This window comes from Nannobrachium achirus, assembly GCF_963921795.1.
Source record: "Nannobrachium achirus genome assembly, chromosome: 22".
In the NCBI taxonomy this organism is placed as follows: domain Eukaryota; kingdom Metazoa; phylum Chordata; class Actinopteri; order Myctophiformes; family Myctophidae; genus Nannobrachium; species Nannobrachium achirus.
Window position 1 is genome coordinate 18228008 of NC_137829.1, and position 20720 is coordinate 18248727.

Consider the following 20720-nt stretch of genomic DNA (forward strand, 5'->3'; position numbering starts at 1 on the left):
TGGGTATCTTGACAAAAGGCTCCATCACTACGTGTTCAGCAGTACATCAACATAAAACAACACAACAGTAGTTTTAGTGCAGTTTGTCAGCACAACAAAGAGAGAATTCCCCATCAGCATCTATTTGCAGCTTTTGTTTTATTCAATCATGTCCCAGCCACATTACCAACCGAATACAAGTACACAATAGCTTTAATGTAGCTACATAAATGTAGATGCTTTCACTGGTGTAGCCAGCTACAATACCTCTTTTGAAAATGAGCTTTTAGTGGGGTTGCAGTTAGATTTTATGAAGAGTAACGAGTAACTACTACATTTTTAAAGTAGCTTGCCCCACACTGCACGCAATATACACATAGATAAATGTTTCCATCCCTTCTGCATGCAATCTCTCAGACAATATGTGCTGCACATTACTACAGCGGTAACAACCTATGTACCAATTTGCTTCAGTGCTGCACTTCACACCACTCTGCTGCGCAATCAATGTCCATAACTGCTCTGGCCTTGGTGCAGCTACAGGTTGTGTAGTGTGTAGGATACATTCACTCCTTACCTCCTTGTGAAAAGTGCTGCAGCATGGGTGTGAGGGCAGGCATGTGCACACATATACATCAAAGGGGGCTTGAGTCCCTGCCCTTTTATTCATCGGTAAAAAGTTCCCTCTCCAGACCATGAATGCAGTTTTCACTATGGTGAAAGAAATGCAATGCCCTCTTTCCATGCCATACCTGAAGGCAGCATTAAAGAGAAGAGAATGGTCTTGTCCAAACTCTCCTGAACTTGAATGCAGCATCTTATGTTGAAAGAATTTCCCTCTCTGTGTAGAAATCCATGCTCCACGCCACATCTCCAGTATGGACTTGATTATGCTTAGTTCACTGTAGTATCAAGCACCGAAAATAGCCGACCTCCAAGCTCACGACACGTTGTGAGCTTGTAGGTCTATTATTTTCGATATTTTCACCAAAAGGACTTTTTAGAAATCCCAGCACCTGCCTCTCTAACATTCCCTGCACGTCCCTGAGCCTTAGCACTTTCTCTCCCAGAGGTTAAAAGCCAACGGTATCTACTCTCCACCCTAATAAACAAGTGCACTTCTCAGCGGCCTAATTCCATTTCTATTGATGCAGCGGGCTCACTCGGTTGGTGGTAAAGACTCGTAGCCCCTATAAATCTCCCGGCTTGCCGTTTTCCCACGTGCACACATCACGCATGCACGTACACACACACACGCACAAGCACGCGCTGCAGGCTGGCCCTCTCACATTGTAAGTATTGCATTTCAAATGGGACTCAATGGAACTAATGAAAGCCTATCATGGGAGTGTACCGTAGGCACAAAAAAAAGAAAAAAGGTCAGTCAGGAGAAAAAAAAACGCTAGTTGTGAAAAATGAGGTGAATCTCTATAATGACGGTCCATAAAAAGCAGGGCCCCGGATAGATGCTGGAAATGTGATGCCGGGTAATGCCTTTTTTCCTCCCCCTCCTTCAGCTCTCCGTAATACAATTTGGTTTAATGCGTCTTTTCTTGGAATGGATTTGGGTTTTTTATTTTTTCATTCTGGGACAGAGAGCTCCACAGAGAGGATTTTTGGGACCACCGTGTTTAAGTGGAACGCTACTGAGTGATGGGCTGTCATGTGAGAGGTGTGACCCTCTGAACGGAGAGGGAGAGGAGAGCCACCCAGAAGAAGAAAAACAGGCCCTGGAAATATTCATCTCTCTTTACACACACAGACAGTGCAGAGGCTGCTGGGTGTCGACTTAACTCTGACGTGTACAAATGGACGCATCAACTTAACTCTGACGTGTACAAATGGACGCATCGCGACTCGTCGTGAGCTTGTAGATCGGCGTTTCAGATGTGTTGTGTGAGTCCAGCCTTAGGTACAGTGCAAAAAAAGTGTATTTTAAAGACCATTCTTTCACCGAGAGCATGTTGATATTGCGACATAACATCTGTTCGACGTCCTATCTTTTCGACGCAGGTGAATGTTAACCTGGTGAGTAGCTAACCTGCTGACGCTGGTGAATGTTAACCTCTATGCCTAAACCTAACCCAAACCTCAGTAACCCTGACGCTGGTGAGCAGCTAACCTGCCGACTCCCTTAGTCGAAATGATGAGACGTCGAAAGAGCGAGATTTCCCCTCTTTCACCAGGTCTATGTTGTCTTTTCTTTTTACATTGATCAGCTTTTGGTATTCTCCTACGCACCTGTCACTTTTACCAAAGCCTTGCTAGTCACACACATGCGACAGAGGGCAGTTCTTTCAACATGCTGCATTCAAGTTCAGGAGAGTTTGGACAAGGCAATTCTCTTGAATGCTGTATGGCATGGAAAGGTGGCATTTGCATTTCTTTCACCATAGTAAAAACTGCATTCATGGTCTGGAGAGGGGCACTTTTTTACAGACAGATAAAAGGGCGGGCGCTCAAGCCCCCACTGATGTCTATGTGTGCACGTGCCTGGCAGTATGTCATGTTTTTCATTTCCACCAAGCGGGTTCCATTACAACAACTACCTATCTTGTTCCTATAAATGGCACTATCAGCGGCATTGTTCAAATAAGAGCCACACCCCGAATCTCGCACACCTCCTCCGCAATCGCATTTCCGACGTCTCGCAGCTCCATCACTCCTCCTGACCTAATAGCAGCCATTACCGAATGGCACGCCAAACTAGGTTAACCGCCGCTGCTATTAGGTCTAGTGAAAATAATATTTTAGATTCAGGGGAGTGCGTATAGAGCGAAGGGCGGGTTCCCCCGGGGAGCCTGCATGCGTTCTCTCGGTCTCAGCAGCCTATAGCGTGCTGCTGGGAGATGTACAGCCGTGGCGGCTCTGCGGTGGTGTCGCTGAGCGGCGTCGGTTCCATCTGGGTGCCAGGGGAGGGCGGAGGGAGGCTCATTAGAACATCTCTGGCACCTGCTGCAGACGGCAAAACGCTTCCACTGAAACTGTCACGCTCAGCCAAGAACAGTGAGAGAGGGGGAGGAGGGGAGAGGCAGAGAGAGGCAGATAGAAAGAGAGAGAGAGGGGGAGAGAAGAACGCTATAGTGAATCCAACGTGTTCTTCTGTGTGTCTGTGTGTGCGTGTGCGTGCGTGCATGTTGTTATTGTCTTTGTGCATCATCTATCCACTGGGATATCTTCATCTAAAAAAAACATGAGGTCATCAGCTGAGATACTGTGTACAGTAGCCTATTATGGAATCCGTAGGAAATGCAAGGGAAGAGCGCTTGTGGATGATCACGGAGGGTCACCAGTGTCGGCAGGTTAGCTACTCACCAGCGCCAGGGTTACTGAGTTTAGGGTTTTGGCACTTCTGCCTATCCGGTTTGACGGGTCTCTCCAATGAACTACAGCAGCGGAAGAGGTATCTAGCTTTTTATATCTGTGCTTGTGTCCCTCAAACCAATGGCATGACCTGAGGCCACAGTGGCCTTAATGCCCCAGCTGACTGTACTACTTTCCCCTCTGTCTCATTCTTGTCAATAAGGAGACCATAGACACCAGTGTCTCTTTCTTGTCATGTAGACACCAGTGTCTTTTGTTGAGATTCTGAAATCTTAACTCCCCCGAGTCCCCATCTTTAAACCAATCCAGTGACTGTGATTGGTGCTGGACTGAGCATGTATCAGATTGTAAATATCATCATTTATCTATTTCATTGCAGATTAGGTTATCATCCCTAACCCTTAAATTCAACAAATTCTTTCAATGGACTAAAATCGTTTTATTTGATGGCCTTCCTGCATTGGCCTTTGTTGGCCCCTCAAAAAATGGACAACGCCTTGCCCCTAAATGACTCAATTCCAGGCCTGCTCCACGCAATGCCAGATCGTTGCACAAGCTCCTAATCCAGTATCTGGCTTAAAGTCCTGTTCGCAATTTGGTGTTAGGGGAGTTTCTCACCTGAACTGAGTCAGTGGGTCCCTAGACATGAAAAATCACAGAGGTGCTCGTCCGCCATAGTGCCAGGAATGGCGCAATGGCCAAATCAAATATGGCTGCCATCGGCTATGATGAAAATCCAACTTTTCTGTTTCTGGGTGTATATGCACATGTAATACCTCTATTTGGACTAATTGTGGTGTGGGGAATTCATTTCTGATATTGTTTTGACCATTTTGGGCGATTTGGACCTCAAAAGGTCATGGTCAAGGTCATTTTGCTATTCCGAAGACCGTAGGCCATAACTTGGCCATTGTTAGGAGTAAAAACAGGTGCAGTAGGTCTAAATCAACTAATGCTGACATGTATAATTCATTTCTGACATTGTTTTGACCATTAAGGATCATCTTGTCTTTGAAATATCAATGTCAATGCCATTTTCTAAAAACGATTTTGTTCATTACTTGCACTTTTATAGTATTTTTTGTAAGTTTGTTACTATTTTATAGTAAGTTTGTTTTGTTTATAACAAAAGACATACTAGTGGGAAATACAACAAGTAAACATCCACATTTAACTTTAAAGGGGGGTTTTAAATGGGTGTTTAAATGAGCAAATAAGACTATTTACGAATAAAAGTGACAAATAAAATCACACAACAAAAGCACACAGAAAATTAAATAACAATTTCCAAAGTGCACCATATTGGGATTGTGTGCATCCAAGTTAGTATGATGTGTTTTTACAGGATGTATTCAGCAAGGCAGCCATATCCTCGAGAGTCGAAGTGTTCCTTGCATCTGTCCATGTTCCATTGGTTCTAGTCTTTCCTCAGGTTCCTTGGCTGTTGCAAGCAGGTGGCAAGACATGCACTAGAAAGGTGCCTTGTTGGTCTCAGGCAGCAGTTGTACTTCTCTGCTACCAATGCTGTCTTGTTCTGTCAAGGTCTTTGCCTCTCCAAAGTTTGTTAGATATTGTATTCGGTCAGAAGCCATAGCTGCATGCTTAGTCCCCACCTGGCCCATGCAGTCATCTCCAGTTTCCAAGGCATATGTCCCCTGATCACTGTCTTGGCTAGTGGTGCTCCAAGATGAGAGACTGCTTGATGCTGTAGAAGCATGTGCCGCTGCACACCTAGTGCCATACTGCTACCAGATCTACTTAATCCCCAGTGCTTGGAAGTATCACTACGACAACTCTCTGGGGTCCACTCATAATCCTGGCGACCCATTATTCCCTCCATTAGGTTAGGGTTATGGGTAGGTTTAGTTATAATAGGGCCAGTTGACTCCACATGTACCAGCAGCTTGGTGACAGCCTCCTCAATCTAGTTCAATCTTTGGGATCTCTTCACCTCCAGCCCCTTTTGCAGGGAGCCACTCATCATCATCAGAGATAACAGAGTCGATAGACGCACCCATCCCTCATCAACTTTACACATTCTGGGTGTCTGAGGTGAACAAACAGCTCTCCAGCTGTGTGTTCGGAATATGGTGGCCATTCAAGCTTGTGGCGATGTAGGTAGAACGGCTGCCTTGGAATCTGAAGGTTCCAGGGTCGATTTATGTCTCCTCCAGCTTATTTGTCGAAGTGTGCTTAAGCAAGACACTGAACCCCTAACTGCTCCCGATGAGCACCTTGCATGGTTTCTTGGTGTGAATGTATGTGTGAATGTGTGTGTTAATGGGTGAATGTGAAATACATTGTACAGCGCTTTGGAGAAGAGCGCTATATACTGTAAATGCAGTCCATTTACCATTATCAGCTCTGTTGTCTCTGTTGATGATGTCGCTAGTGGAGAAGAGATCCCAGACATCTTGAATAGGATTAAGGAGGCTGACACCTGGTGCATGTACAGCCTCCATTATAACTAAGCCTATCCCTAACCTTCACTAACCTAATGGTCAGAATAATGGGATGTCGGAACTATGAGCGGACCCCAGAGAGTTGTTGTCTCCTTCACATTACTGCTATACTACACCCCATATTTCCAAGCACTGGGGATGAAGGAGATCTGGCAGCAGTATGGCACTGGTGAGACTCACTTGCACTGCATCAAGCAGTCTCATCTTGGAGCACCACTAGCCAAGACAGTGATCAAGGCACATATGCCTTGGAGACAGGAGATGACTGCATGGGCCAGGTGAGGATTAAACATGTAGTTATGGCTTCTGACCGAGTACAATGTCTAACAAACTTTGGAGAGGCAAAGACCTTGACAGAACAAGAAGACACAGTATTGGTAGCAGAGAAGACAGAACAAGAAGACACAGTATTGGTAGCAGAGAAGTACAACTGCTGAGACCAACAAGGCACCTTTCTTGCCACCTGCTTGAACAGCCAAGGAACCTGAGGAAAGACTAGAACCAATGGAACATGGAACAAGGCATGACATAAAGGCTTGTCCTGTTGTCCGGGACAAGTGCCCATACTATGGAGTGGAGGGAGCAAGGGGGGTCATTAGCCGTCCTTTTGTTATTATTTCAATGTATGAAATTTTTATCCGGACAAGTGACTTTTGTCTCCGGACAAGTGAATGGGAAATATACTTGTCCAAAGGACAACTGCCTCAAAAAGTCAATGTCAAGCTCTGATGGATGGAAGGAGCACTTTGACTTTAGTACACTCCTGCCATGTCTGAAGCAAGACACTCGACACTGATGGAGTTCTGTGCATCATATTTTGCCATGGAACAATGCCAAATCAATCCTGTAAAAACACCTCATACTAACTTGCATGCACACAATCCCAATATGGTGCACTTTGAGGGAAATTGTTATTTAATTGTGTGTGTGATTTTGTTGTGTAATTTTATTTGTCACTTTTATTCGTAAATAGTCTTATTTGCTCATTTAAACACCCATTTGAAACCCCAATTTAAAGTTAAATGTGGATGCTTACTTGTTGTATTTCTCACTAGTATGTATTTTGTTATAAACAAAACAAACTTACTATAAAATAGTAACAAACTTACACAAAATACTATAAAAGTGCAAGTAATGAACAAAATCGTTTTTGAAAAATGGCATTGACATTGATATTTCAAAGACAAGATGATCCTTAATGGTCAAAACAATGTCAGAAATGAATTATACATGTCAGCATTAGTTGATTTAGACCTACTGCACCTGTTTTTACTCCTAACAATGGCCAAGTTATGGCCCACGGTCTTCGGAATAGCAAAATGACCTTGACCATGACCTTTTGAGGTCCAAATCGCCCAAAATGGTCAAAACAATATCAGAAATGAATTCCCCACACCACAATTAGTCCAAATAGAGGTATTACATGTGCATATACACCCAGAAACAGAAAAGTTGGATTTTCATCATAGCCGATGGCAGCCATATTTGATTTGGCCATTGCGCCATTCCTGGCACTATGGCGGACGAGCACCTCTGTGATTTTTAATGTCTAGGGACCCACTGACTCAGTTCAGGTGAGAAACTCCCCTAACACCAAATTGCGAACAGGACTTTAAGCCAGATACTGTATTATCCTGCGTGTGGTAACTCTACTAGCCAGTTTAAACTTTAGTATTATCTAGTGTATTTCCGTATCAGTGTTTTTGGAAGCTCTGTTTTGCTCCTCGTGATTTTTGCACGCCGTAATTCTTAACTTTGCTCTCTGCTCTTCCTCAGTGATTATCCAACCAGCTGCCTCGCCTGGCCGACACCCCTGGCCGACACCACCAACCTCCCCTTTGTTTAATAAACACCCTTGGACTTTGACTTTGTTGTGTTCTGCTTTTGGATCTGTCAGTTTTTGCAAATCGTGACAGACATGGTTCAAAGTTGTTCGAGGACACAACATCGAGGTTGTTTGCTTGTTTACCAACAATTACATCCCCAACTGAAACTAAGTCAATGTAAAACAAGAGCCGTATTAATGTCAAAACAAAGCATTTTGGTCAATTTCTCTTTTAATTAAACCAATGAAAACAACTCTCTCTTGTCTGTCTCTCTCTTTATCAAGATTCTTTTTGCAGTCTTTGAATATATCTTTTTAAAAGCGAACATTTGTAACTCAAATATTTGCTTCTGGAGGGTCCCTGGAACAACATATTTTGAGATTGGGGTACTTGTAATTTTGGGGGTTCTTGACATGAAATTGTTTGAGAACCACTGATTTAGAAGAAGGATTTAGAAGACATTTATAGAATCTTCAAAGACTCGCGCAAATGTTATTGTAGAGTGACTGCATTGTGCTGTTTGGAATCGTACAATATTACACATTGCAACGCCCCTGCACTTACATACTGTGTACAGTGAACAAATGACATCATGTGCCAGTGAAATGCCGATAGAGCGAGAGGGATTAGAGTTGACCTCTCCCTCTTGCTCAACTCGCCGTGATTAGGGCTTCAACGATGAACTCCCAGAAGAGCCACTCCAGCAACCTTCACATACCGTACGAGTATGAGCGCACATGGAGGAAGGTGATTACTGCTAATCACTGAAGCTGTTCAGGCAGTACAGTTAAGCCCGAGTAATATTCTCGGTTGCTCGCCGGTGTCGCACACCGAAAGTTGCAGATCTATAAGGTCACTGCGACACGTTGTGAAGTAGATATGGCCTATAGCCTGGGATCCCTTCACTTTTCGGGGTTTGATCGGGTCGGGAGCGGAAACCACTCTACGTCATGTTGTAGTCCTAGACGGACTACCCTTGGCCGGAACTAGGCTCCTGTCGAAGTGTCCTTGGGCAAGACACTGAACCCCACGTTGCCTCCAATGGTGTTAGCTCGCCTGTTGCCACCATTGGTGTGTGAATGTGGGAAGTGAGGACGCTGGTGTTGACTGTTTGCCGCTTCACTTCCCAATGTATGAATGAATGGACATTGTAAAGCGCTTTGAGTTCGCAACTTGCGCTATAGAAATGCAATCCATTATAAAGAACTAGAAAAGTTCACACATTTTACCAAACTAATATTTTGAATACAGAATGTTCCCTTGCAACAGATCATTTCTACATTGTGTGGTATTGCTGAAAAAGAGTAAGAATTTCTTCCATCACTACCACAAAGCCTGTTTTGTATTTTGCAGCCTGCGAGGACAGGCTACTCTCTGAATGTTAGTTTCGCAATATGCCAGCAAGCAGAGACCCGAGTTGGAGGTATTGTTTTTGATGGCACTGTATCTCTCTGTCTCTCTCTTCTTCCCTCTCTCGCTCCTTCAGAAGTCGCAGAGAGGCCTGTGCCACATTGAACGTAGCTTTTTTTCTTGGCTCCCCAAAGCCACTTGTTTACGTTGTGTGTTCTTCCTGTGAAGTGTGAGTCTTTTTCTATAAAGGAGCCTGTATCTCATGGAGGACAAAAGGTCAAGTCGACGCATCGGCGAGGAATGGACGCCTCCTCAAGGCTAAAACTTAAAGGTCTAGAGGAATGGACGCCTCCTCAAGGCTAAAACTTAAAGGTCTAGAGGGACGTCGTTTTATAAAGGCAAACGAACAAATAAACAAGCTCCAAACGCGATGGCAGAATGAAAGCGATAGCATCTTTCTGCCTACACACAGAATATCATGAGCCAGTTTGACTGATAATGGGCAAGGGGGCAGTGGCGTCAGTTCAGAAAAAGCTAAGGTATGGCAACATGACTGGTGTCTTGCACGCGCGCGAAGCACCAGTCATGTTGCCATAGATTAGCAACAGGTATGATACATTTATTTTAAGAAATACATTCATTTTTCCCCCCCCCAGTTTCTACGGTTTCTTGGGCTGGATATGGCAGCCTGGAATGGTTGTACAAGTGCAGCTAAAATTGGCATGTTAGTAAACGTGCCACAATTAACAATAATGAATTGCACCTGTGCAGCTGACCTGCGGAACCTGGGAATATACCATTTTGGTATGGGGAGAATACAAGTGTGGAGAATATAACCATAATACCTTGTTAAAGTGACCATTTTGTAAAATTTTGCATTTGTAGTTATTTTACTGTAATTTAACAACATAATAACCAGAACATATAGACAAAGAGACATTCATGGATTTATATTTAAAAGTAACTTTTATTTCCCCCCCTGGACCCAGGGTATGGCAGCTACACACCCCTGCCATACCCAATTGACACCCCTGCAAGGGGGGGCAAAGGGGGGTGGGGGGTCAGTAGCTAATACTTGTTTCTCCTGGGCTTTTGTGCGATTTTCAAAATTCTATTTGTTTTAGAAGGTGCAGGAAGATTGATAAGAAAGGATTGTGGGAAGATCTGGACTCAAAAAATATTCTGTGTACTTTAAGAAAAAAAGATAATAATTCATCCCCTGCAGAACAGAGAACAAAGGGAGCGTTGTCAACAAGCATTTGTCGTGGTGAAGAGAGACCCCTGCAGGCGCCAGCAAGAGCTGCAACGATCCAAGCTGCATGTGTGCAGACCTTTAAGGCAGTGGTTCTCAAACTTTTCAGGCTGCGACCCCCAAAATAATCATATTTGAACTGCCCCACCCTGATGAGTACTTGGAGTTGTAAGATTTGAGGCATTACATTTTGTATAACACAGTTTTATTGTGAAAATGTACAAAATTGTTGCCTCTAATATTTGACAATTTGGCTTATGTTTCATTTGTCATTTTAGAGGTCCTAAAAAGTTAAAAAGTCTTCAAACTGTCACTTTAGAAATGTGCAGATACCCTCTATACACTTCAACGTTATGTTGTTTACTGAGAAAACAAATGTTGCACATTAAGTTAATCGTCTGGGGACCCCCCAAAATTATTTGGGGACCCCCCCCCCCCCCCCCTGGGGGTCCCAACCCACAGGTTGAGAACCACTGCTTTAAGGGATGGAGGGGATCAGCTGTCTGCACCGACTACTCTAGGTAACCTCACGACTTTCGACTTCATCGATTCCTTTACCCGTGACCCAACCACCCACTACTACAGGGCCGATATTAATGCCTGTGGCTTAACTTCAGCCTTTGTTCTAACCCTAACTCCAACACGCACGCACAGACGCACGCACGCACGCACGCACGCACGCACGCACGCACGCACACTGTATTCTCTCTCACACTGTACTCTCTCTCTCTCTCTCCAGGGTTCGTACAAAGTCGGCATCACTCAGTTTGACGATGTGCAGACCTTCTCCATGTTCTTCACCCACTTGTTGGCCTTGAGGATCAATCATCAATTTTGCACATGCACGCACACACACACACACACACACACACACACACACACACACACACACGCACACACACACACACACACACACACACACACACACACACACACACACACGCACACATGCATGCACACATGCACATGCACACGCACATGCACACACACACACACACACACACACACACACACACACACACACACACACACACACACACACACACACACGCACGCACACACAAACAAGTTTGGCAAGGACAAGGCAAAAAAGTGTCTGTCTTTTAGCTGACTTTCCAGAAGTACGTACCACAGAACTCTTTTCCATGCAGTGACCATCGGTGTTGTTGTGATGCAGAAGCATTGTAGTGGTGAAAATGAGCCTCTATTATCCACTATACTGGAGGCAGCCAGTGTGTCAAACAGCTCCACCCCGGAGTAACATGATCATTTAACCACATTAAACGATACAATACGATACGATACGATACGATACGATACGATACGATACGATACGATAATACTTTAATGTCAGCTCACACTGAAATTTGTCTTGCCAGTTGCCAACCCAACAGCCACGCATGCGAAACATACCGGTATATAGAAACAAAAACTAAATGACATAGGCCTACATACAAACATAAAGTCCACCGCTCAGCCTACCCCTGGCCAAATTCCTGATTAAGCCTCAAAGCACCCTGAGCGCGAACTGCGCTGTGCGTTGTCTTAACAGAAGTGCTCGAATTTGTGTCACAGAAACGGTAGGCAGGTGGGGACAGGTCTTTTCTTACGCAGCCTCTAAGAACAAGCTGAGCCGTGCAACATCAGGAACTGGACGGAAACATGTCAATAAAGCTCTGTTGAATTGAATTCACCCTTTGTTAGCCTTCTGGTTGGTCCCTGACTGACCAACCAGCAGGCTCTATCTGCCTTGTCCCGCCCTGGTTCTGCCTTTTTTATGTTGAATTTGCTAAAACATACATTTTGGAGAAATAAAAACATTTAAAAATATGTTGAGTCACTATACTGCCACTGAGCAGCTCCATTTGACTGAAACCAAGTTTGAAATTAGAATTGAACACACAGAATAACAATACGAAGCAACTGAATTACCATTGTAGTGGATGGAGTGTCCCACCGAATGTCCCTCCAAGACACAGCAACCAATGGGTGTGAAGAGGGACGGGACAATGGGCGGGACTTGACAAAGGGTGAATTGATAAGTCTCGGAGAAGATGCGCTGTCATTGGCCAGTAGTCACTTTGACTGGAATGGCAGCGTGGTCACCGGCACCCCCGGACGTCCGGTCTCCAGTTGTTGCACGTCGCTCCAATGAACTGCAGTGGCGGATGAGGCATCTAGCTTTTTATATCTACAGTATGTGTGCTGCGTTTGTAGGGGAGGGGGGGGGGGATGTTGAGCTGAGCTTGAAGCTTAACATTGGCTCTGAGTCAGACAGCTAACAGCGGGGAGCCGTGCCTCCGGCTGCTGTCTGCTGATTAAAGAGCTCCACACACAGGTGGGAAGTAACTTAAATACATGTACTCTGGTACCGTGCTTGAGTAGCAATTTGAGGTGCCGTTGAGGTACTTGGGGAGTATTTTCATAGTTATTCTTTGCAACTCCACTACATCTCAGAGGACGACAATGGAAATATCATGTCCATGTATTTGCTAGAGACAGTGTTTACTTATTTATATCCATAATAATAGATTTTTCCCTTTAAAAACCTGCTCTTGACACGTTTCACACATATTTAATATCTTTGCTAAATAGTAACTATATTGATTTTAAATCATTGCATCGAATCGTATCGCCATGAATGAACCAATATCGTCCATGTATTGTATCGTTGTTAAAATGTCGTTACACGCTTATTTTGAATCCTTGGTGATATTGTGTGTGTTTTCATGGAAGTTTTGATGTACTCTTTCCTTTTATCACCAAATAAATTCTTTCATTCATTTAAAGGCAAATGTACTCTTTTATTCCACTACAACTCACTGTACTATTTGACTATGTTTAGTTATACTCCTCCCTTTGCAGTTTAGGATTATGAATACGAAACGTTCAAATAATAAACGATAAATTAAAACCAGCAGCACATGAAGTAGTTTAAATCACCACCAGCTTTGTTCAGCTGCAACCTTGAAGTGATGAACAGTACTTCTACCTTTTGGTACTGCAAATATATTGTGACGCCAATACTTTTGTAGGCTACGTTTACTCAAGTAAAACACACACACACACACACACACACACACACACACACACACACACACACACACACACACACACACACACACACACACACACACACACACACACAGTTTGGCTCTAGGTTGACAGGGCTCATCTGTTGTTGGTGCCACCTTGACAATGGGCCAGTCAGGGTTCAGAGGGCCCGTTCTATTCTTAAAACCTTAAAAAACTAAATAAAATATGAAACAAAAAGACAAGCTTGGCCAGAGAGCAGGGAAAGTTGGCATGTGAAGCAAACAATGCAATAGTGGTGACACCAAGAGGGTTCCAAAACAATCCAGGCGCAGGTTGTCACACGGGAACTGTCTCATACAAGGCAATAGGCATAAAACAGTTAATCATACTAATCAATATGAATGATATTTGGTTCTAAACAATCACCTCTTTTAATAAAATCACAGATGTCTTATTGTAAGTCGCTTTGGATTAAAAGTGTCTGCTAAATGCATAAACTGTAAACTGTAAACTGTGGGGGGACGGGAACCACACATTTCAACCTGGCATCCTTACTTTGGGCATGATGACATTAGGCTATTTTTGCACAACATTGTTGTACAACAAAGTATAAAATAGTAGACTGACACTCGTTTCACTCCATAGAGATGGGATTTATGTCTCTTTAAGTGTCTTAAGTGAGCTGGATCTCGATCGGGGATCTGTTCCTTTCAAAGAGCTGTTTAAAAGTCTCATTTTAGTTACTAGTTACTTTGTAGATTTTGATTAGAATTACAAATCACTTCAACCCTATATACATTTCGGCCATATACATTTTCGCTATTTGAAAAAAGCCGATCTACAAGCTCACAATGCATCACAAGCTTGTTGATCGGCTATTTTAAATGTATTTTCCGCCATTTTATTCATTGGAAAACCTGTGAAATGGGACATTCTGCATAATTAGTACTTTCTACAATTGCTACTTTAAGTACATTTTGATACCAATACCTTTGTACTTTTACTCAAGTACATTTTAATTCTAAACTTCTAGAGTATTTCCACATTGCAGTATTGATACTTTTACTTATGTAAAGAATTTACTCCCCCTCAGAACGGCTCCCTATACTGCGAACTGGATCCCATCGTTCATTTCAAAGAGCCGTTCAAAAGACTCACCTCTTACTCCATTCTTTTCTGGGATGGGGGCGTTGGTTCATGGGCGTTGGTCCATTGTGGATGAACCAACAGATCAAACCCTGAGCACAGCCATGTATTTATTGAATTAATTCCCTATTGTTGTCATTGTTGTTGTTGTTTTTAGATACTCAGGTGCGCCCGAAGGTTTGACATGCACCAATAAGGTCCTCAGAGGAACATCCTTTAATGTGGATGCCTTTGAGTCACACAACTAGTTAAATATTTAGCATGGCTCGTGTTTGTCACATCAAAGCTGCAGGTTTAGTGAAGACAACTGAGCTTCAGTGGCTTTGACAGCACAGACAAACAAACAAACAAACAAACACTTATTTCCAGTTGTGGTGGAGACGATTTGAAGTAAAAGTACAAAAGTATGTGAGCAATACAAATCTTTCCACATTTGTTTAGCTTTTTTTCGAAAATAGCTCTACAAGCTCACAACGTGTCGCATCAAGCTTGTAGATCTGCTGTTTTTGAATAACTTAAGTATTACTAAACTGCCAAAGTAACTACTAACTAAAGCTGACAAATAATGGTTGCTGACTGAAAAGTAAACTATTTGCTTCTGAGATGTAGTGGCAGGGGTGGACTGGGCATCTGGCATACCGGGCATATACCCCGTGGGCCGACTAGACAAGTGGGCCAGTGGGCCTGCTGTGCCACCATTTTGGGATAGTTACAGTATTTTTTTAGGCTGGGCGGCCACAAAGTGGAGAGGGCCAATCCTTCAGTATAGCACTGGCCCACAGAGCAGAGAGACATCACATGATTGGCCACTGCCTTGACTATCGTCTGAATACTGGCCAATCACAGGTTAGTGTGGCCCAGGGGTCCCACCCAAACATATAACAGCTAAGCAAGATGGGCCAAGATGCCAGGGCCGAATTTATTGCGACCGTAGGTCGCATTTACTACCAAAACCTCCACCGGCTGTCTGTGAGTGAGTGAGTGAGTCAGTGAGTCCGTCACACTTTTGCCCTGCTCATATCTCCACAACCGTTGCCCCCATCCATGCCAAATTTTGCACACACACTCCTTGACTGCCAAACTACAACCTCCAATGACCCCCGGAGCCCCAGGGACCCCCAGGTCCCTGGGGGACCCCCAGATGTAAAAAATGACCAAATGTGGTCACACGTCACACGTCACACTTTTTCCCTGCTCATATCTCCGCAACCGTTGACCTGATCCATGCCAGATTTTGCACACACACTCCTTGCCTGCCAAACTACAACCTCCAAGGACCCCCCGAGCCCCAGGGACCCCCAGGTCCCTGGGGGACCCCCATATGTAAAAAATGACCAAATGTGCAAAAATGACCAAATGACCACCCCAAACGGGGCTGCTCACGGGGAATTCCTGGGGACCACCCACTCCTGGTGCTCCAGAACGGATGCAAAAGTGGTGGCGCCCCCAGTGGAGGACCCCCTCCACTGCAGCTCACATCAAATGCCGTAACTCCTACAGATTTTGGCCTAAAATCACGAAAATCACTACACAGCATGTCTACACTCATGTCATCAACATGGATCAGGAAGATTTTGGAAAAACAAATTTTTGCCCTATTTGTGGAGATAAGCGACCTACGGTAAGACGCGATTAGGGCGTCTTACTGGTAGTAATTATAAGCTGTTGAAAAATGCACATAATCAAGTAAAGTAAGTGCCTCAAACCTACACTTACTAGTTGAGCAGATGTACTTACAGTAGTTACTTTACACCGCAGACTATTTCCCTGACATAGACTTGAGATGTCAAGCTCACAGAAAAAGCTTAGCATATAGACAAAGTACAGTACATCTTTGTACACTGTTGTTCCCCAGCGGCTAGTTGGCCAGGTATAATTTTATGTGTCTCTATAGGAACTCAATTTTCAATAGATTCTGAGCCTCAAAGGAAGGAACAGAGAGGAATTGTTAAATTGAACTTGGGCTTGCTTTGATTGCTTCCTCTCTCTCTCTCTCTCTCACACACACACACACACACACACACACACACACACACACACACACACACACACACGCACACACACACGCACACGCACACATACACACACACACACACACAATTTGTATCACAGACTACACAATAGGATCTCTGTTCTTGGCGCGCTTGCGCATACACGCGCGCGCACACACGCACACACACACACACACACACACACACACACACACACACACACACACACACACACTTGAGAATTGATGCACAAGGCTTTGTATTCCACGTGTGTTGTCGGTTATCTGTATCAATCCCATTCAGGGTTCATGCACACAGACTCTATTAACATTGCGTATAGGGTGGGTAGACCACCGGTGAATTGCGGACAGTGGACGTCACAAATCATGTAACATCCGGACTTATGAAGTGCACCATTTTTTCATTTACTGCTTTCTATTGTTCTAGCTATTTTAATTATTTTGATTTCAGTGGGTGCAGGCATGCATGCAAGTGGCTATATATGATTTTTTTAATAAGCCCATTCCCAAGATGCATCGTAATCTTTCATGGGCAGATGTGACGTATGGGGGCTAGTAGTATTACTGTGAATAGTAATAAAGACATTTATTGTCTCTAGAAACAAATATTTAGCCACTTGAACGCATGCCCCCAACCACTGAAATCAAAATCGCTAAAATGGCTAAAATGATAGAAAGGAGTAAACGAAAAAATGTTGACACTCATCTTTTATTTTATCTAATTACAATATAAAAATAAATGAAAAGTAACCGTTTGAACATTTCTGCCTGCCATCAACGTTATGATGGTGGTTGGAGAATATCATGATAGTGGCTTGGTGCCACACAGTTATAAAGGCAGCCCTGTAGAAAAGAGCCCTCTTGGGTTGTTTTAGATAAACCCACGGGGCCACGTTGGCACCTAATGGTCCATGACAATAGCATGCTCATTAGCAGTCTCACTATGGCGCTAATTGACTCACTTTAATGCCAACTAAGGCACCCATTAAAATCCTAAACCTTGAAGAAAAAAGAAAATAAATGATTGAGGAAAAGTTCTTGAAGTTTGTTATGCTGTGAAACAAGACCTTTCGTTTGATATGGCTTCTGTTGTGAGAGAGCATTCTGTTTGATAATGTAGTACAGTATTTCTTGTAGCATTTACAGGGGCTGTAATGACAGGGTCTTTGCAGAAGAATGAGCATGATGCTGCTAACCACATTAGCGCTTTTTCATGTTCACTTCAACAGTGTACACAGGTAATATAGACCGGTCTATCAGCAGTGGATATAATGATTAGGCTATACAATCTATTAACAATAAAACATTTGCAACAGTAACAGGCATCTGTTAGGACTGACATGCAGTTGGACCAGGGCGCCAGTTGTCCAGATTTAAAATGAAGCAAACACGGAATTAAGAGTTCCTATGATTGGCCGCTAGTTCACTGTTCTGGTGCCAAAAGCAACATGTTGACCATAGGATTCCATTCATTTTCCCCGAACCTTTATATTAGATTTTCTTACCTTAACAAAAACATTGTCATAAATAGTTTATGGTTCCTGTCGCTAGTTTAAAGTATCGTTTCAATCATCATGATATGCTTTTTGTGAAGATATGGTCCCATTTATTTTATAATTGATGTTAAAGCAGGGTATGCTGTAGGAGGGGCTTGTGATCATAAGCTTATGATGATTCTTCTTTGTGTGCTTTATTTTTGGCAAGCTCAAGTATCCCTGCGGTTGCAAGAGACCGTTGCATTCCTTGGGTACCAGTAATACAATGATGGTGGACACCCATATGAGGGCAAAAAAATGCTTAATTTTCGCTCTGATAGAAACCAATGGGTTGGTTCCCATCGTCCATATTTTGTACAGTCTAGAGTTGGACTCATTACCCGCTGGGTGGTGCAGTAAAGAACCTGCCCACCAGCACCACCACGGAGCCTATAAAGTTAAAAATGTCTATCTAGCATATAGGAACACAATTGGCTGAATTCAGGGGAGGTAAGCTGGGTGGGGAGGGTGATAACTTTATTTATACAGCACCTTTCTAGACATATGAGTCACAAAGTAGTGAGAATATAAAAATAAATAAGCTAATAACCATGCATACAAGCGAAACAAGATATAACCATAAGCAAAGGTAATGGAACAATGAAAAGGTTAATTACAGGAATGCTTTCTGGAACATATATACGTTTTTAATACTGATTTAAAAGGAGGAAAAGTAAAGGAGCTTGGACAGTGAAGGCCTGATCACCCGTGGTTACATAAGTCCCATTACAGACTTTGGGAGCCCCTTCCCTGAGGACCTCAGGCCATGGGGGGGAAAGAGCTCAGAGATATAACGTGGAGCAAGACCCCTTTGAGCCTTAAACGTAATTAAAATAAATGAATTAAAACCGATTCTAAAAACAACATCCTTGTCTCTGCATGAACTCCTGTGGAGTGGGGTGAAGTCTGTTGAACAGGAGGAGTAGGAGGGATACGTCCTCCCAGTGGGGCTATGCAGTGAGAACCATAGGAACACATGTGTTGGGACTAGGGCTGTCACAATTATTACATAATCGTCTAATCGCAATCTCTCTCTCTCTTGAAAAAAGTTCACATAGGCCTACCGGTATTTTCAAACATTTAAAAAAATAGTGGAAATAGCACGCGTTGTTAGCTTGTAGATCGGCTATTTCCACTATCAATGTTCTTTTTAAACTATAAAGTTGTCAAATATGTCAGTCATTTAGTGACAAATAACTGTCATGTAAAATGTCATAATCGTGACAGCCCTGATTGGGACAAATTCATTGGCATGCCTAAATTGTGGAGAAAAGAAATTGGTTAAAAAATTGCCAGCAATTGCAAACTTTTACACTTTTACACATGGTCATGTATAGGCCTACTGTACATGAAACAGTGCTTCACATAGTTGTATGTTACAGCAGGAGCCATGCAGATTCATTCTTCAGCACGTTTTTTCACTTTCTCCCAATTTAGCCATTGGCTGGGTTTCCCAAAGCGATTATAGCCCTTCGTAGCTCACGCATGGTCGTAGAGACGAAGCCCTGACCGCTATACCGTATGTTCCTGGGATTACATGGGTTTAGGCAGAGCCGCCAGAGCGACTTATTTAGCCCCCTACAACTACACCAACATTCAGATTTCACAAACAAAGTGCTTAATAAAGTCTCACACCTGTCTAAATACGGTACAGCATTCTATGATTACCCATGTCCTCCTTGTTGGTGTAGTTGTAGGGGGCTAAATAAGTCGCTCTGCCCAAACCCATGTAAACCCGGGAACATGACGGTCAGGGCTCGGTCTCTACGACCATGCGTGAGCTACGAAGGGCTAAAATCGCTTTGGGAAACCCGGCCATTGTCACTTCATCCCTGCACACGACGCTCTGTCACTGCCAGCCAACATCCACTGTTTGTCCTGGGAAGTGAATGGGAAATTATTTTAGAATAGGCCTAGACCTTTTTGGGGTAGACAGGAAAAAGGCAAAGAAGAGGGTTTAATAGTATTAAACTCAAGTCTGTTTTACTGAGAATTGAGGGTTTAAGTGGTTAACTACTTTTTTGTTTTACATCAAATTCAAAACAGTAAAAAAAAGTTGCGGCTTTACTTTCTTCAATATTAAAATATCACTGGATCGGAGGGGGGCAGAGGTGGAGGGTACAAGCTCTGTGGTGATGATAAACAGTTGTTCACTGGTTGTCTGGTCTATCTTATGGGGCCGTTCAAACCAAGCACAACAACAACGATAATTCTATTGTTCACCATTGTATTTGTTATAAATTGTATATTTATACGTGACCATCTGACTCAATCCATCAGATTGATAATTGCATTATAGTATGTGATTGGAAACACAAAGACCGGAATTTGAGAAAGTTAGTTGGTGCAGCACTTTCTACTGCTCTCATAGTTTCTCTCTTCCCCCCAAAATAAATTAGCAATGCTCCTGAATTAGCATACCACACATGTCTCCACTCGAGGGCCTCTAATCCTCAAAGTACAGCACAGATAAAATGATTATTGCTGCCGCTCTTGTTGACAGATGGTTGTGATAAGCTTTGACTTCCTAATCAAAAGCGGTTTTGTTTTATTATTTATTTTGCGAGGCAAAAGTGGAATCTGAGGCGGTCTCTGAAATGTCACCGGCGAGGGAGGGAATGGCAGCAGGGAACGGCTTACTGTATTTATCCTGTAAGATCAGAGTCTGTGCATTTTGACATTTTGGATGGGATGGGAACAGAAGAGCAACCTGGGAACTGGTTTTCAAGTGTCTATATTCTACACAAAATCATAGTTTTGTCCATGTGATCTATTCTGAGCTGGGTCAACAAAGTCATA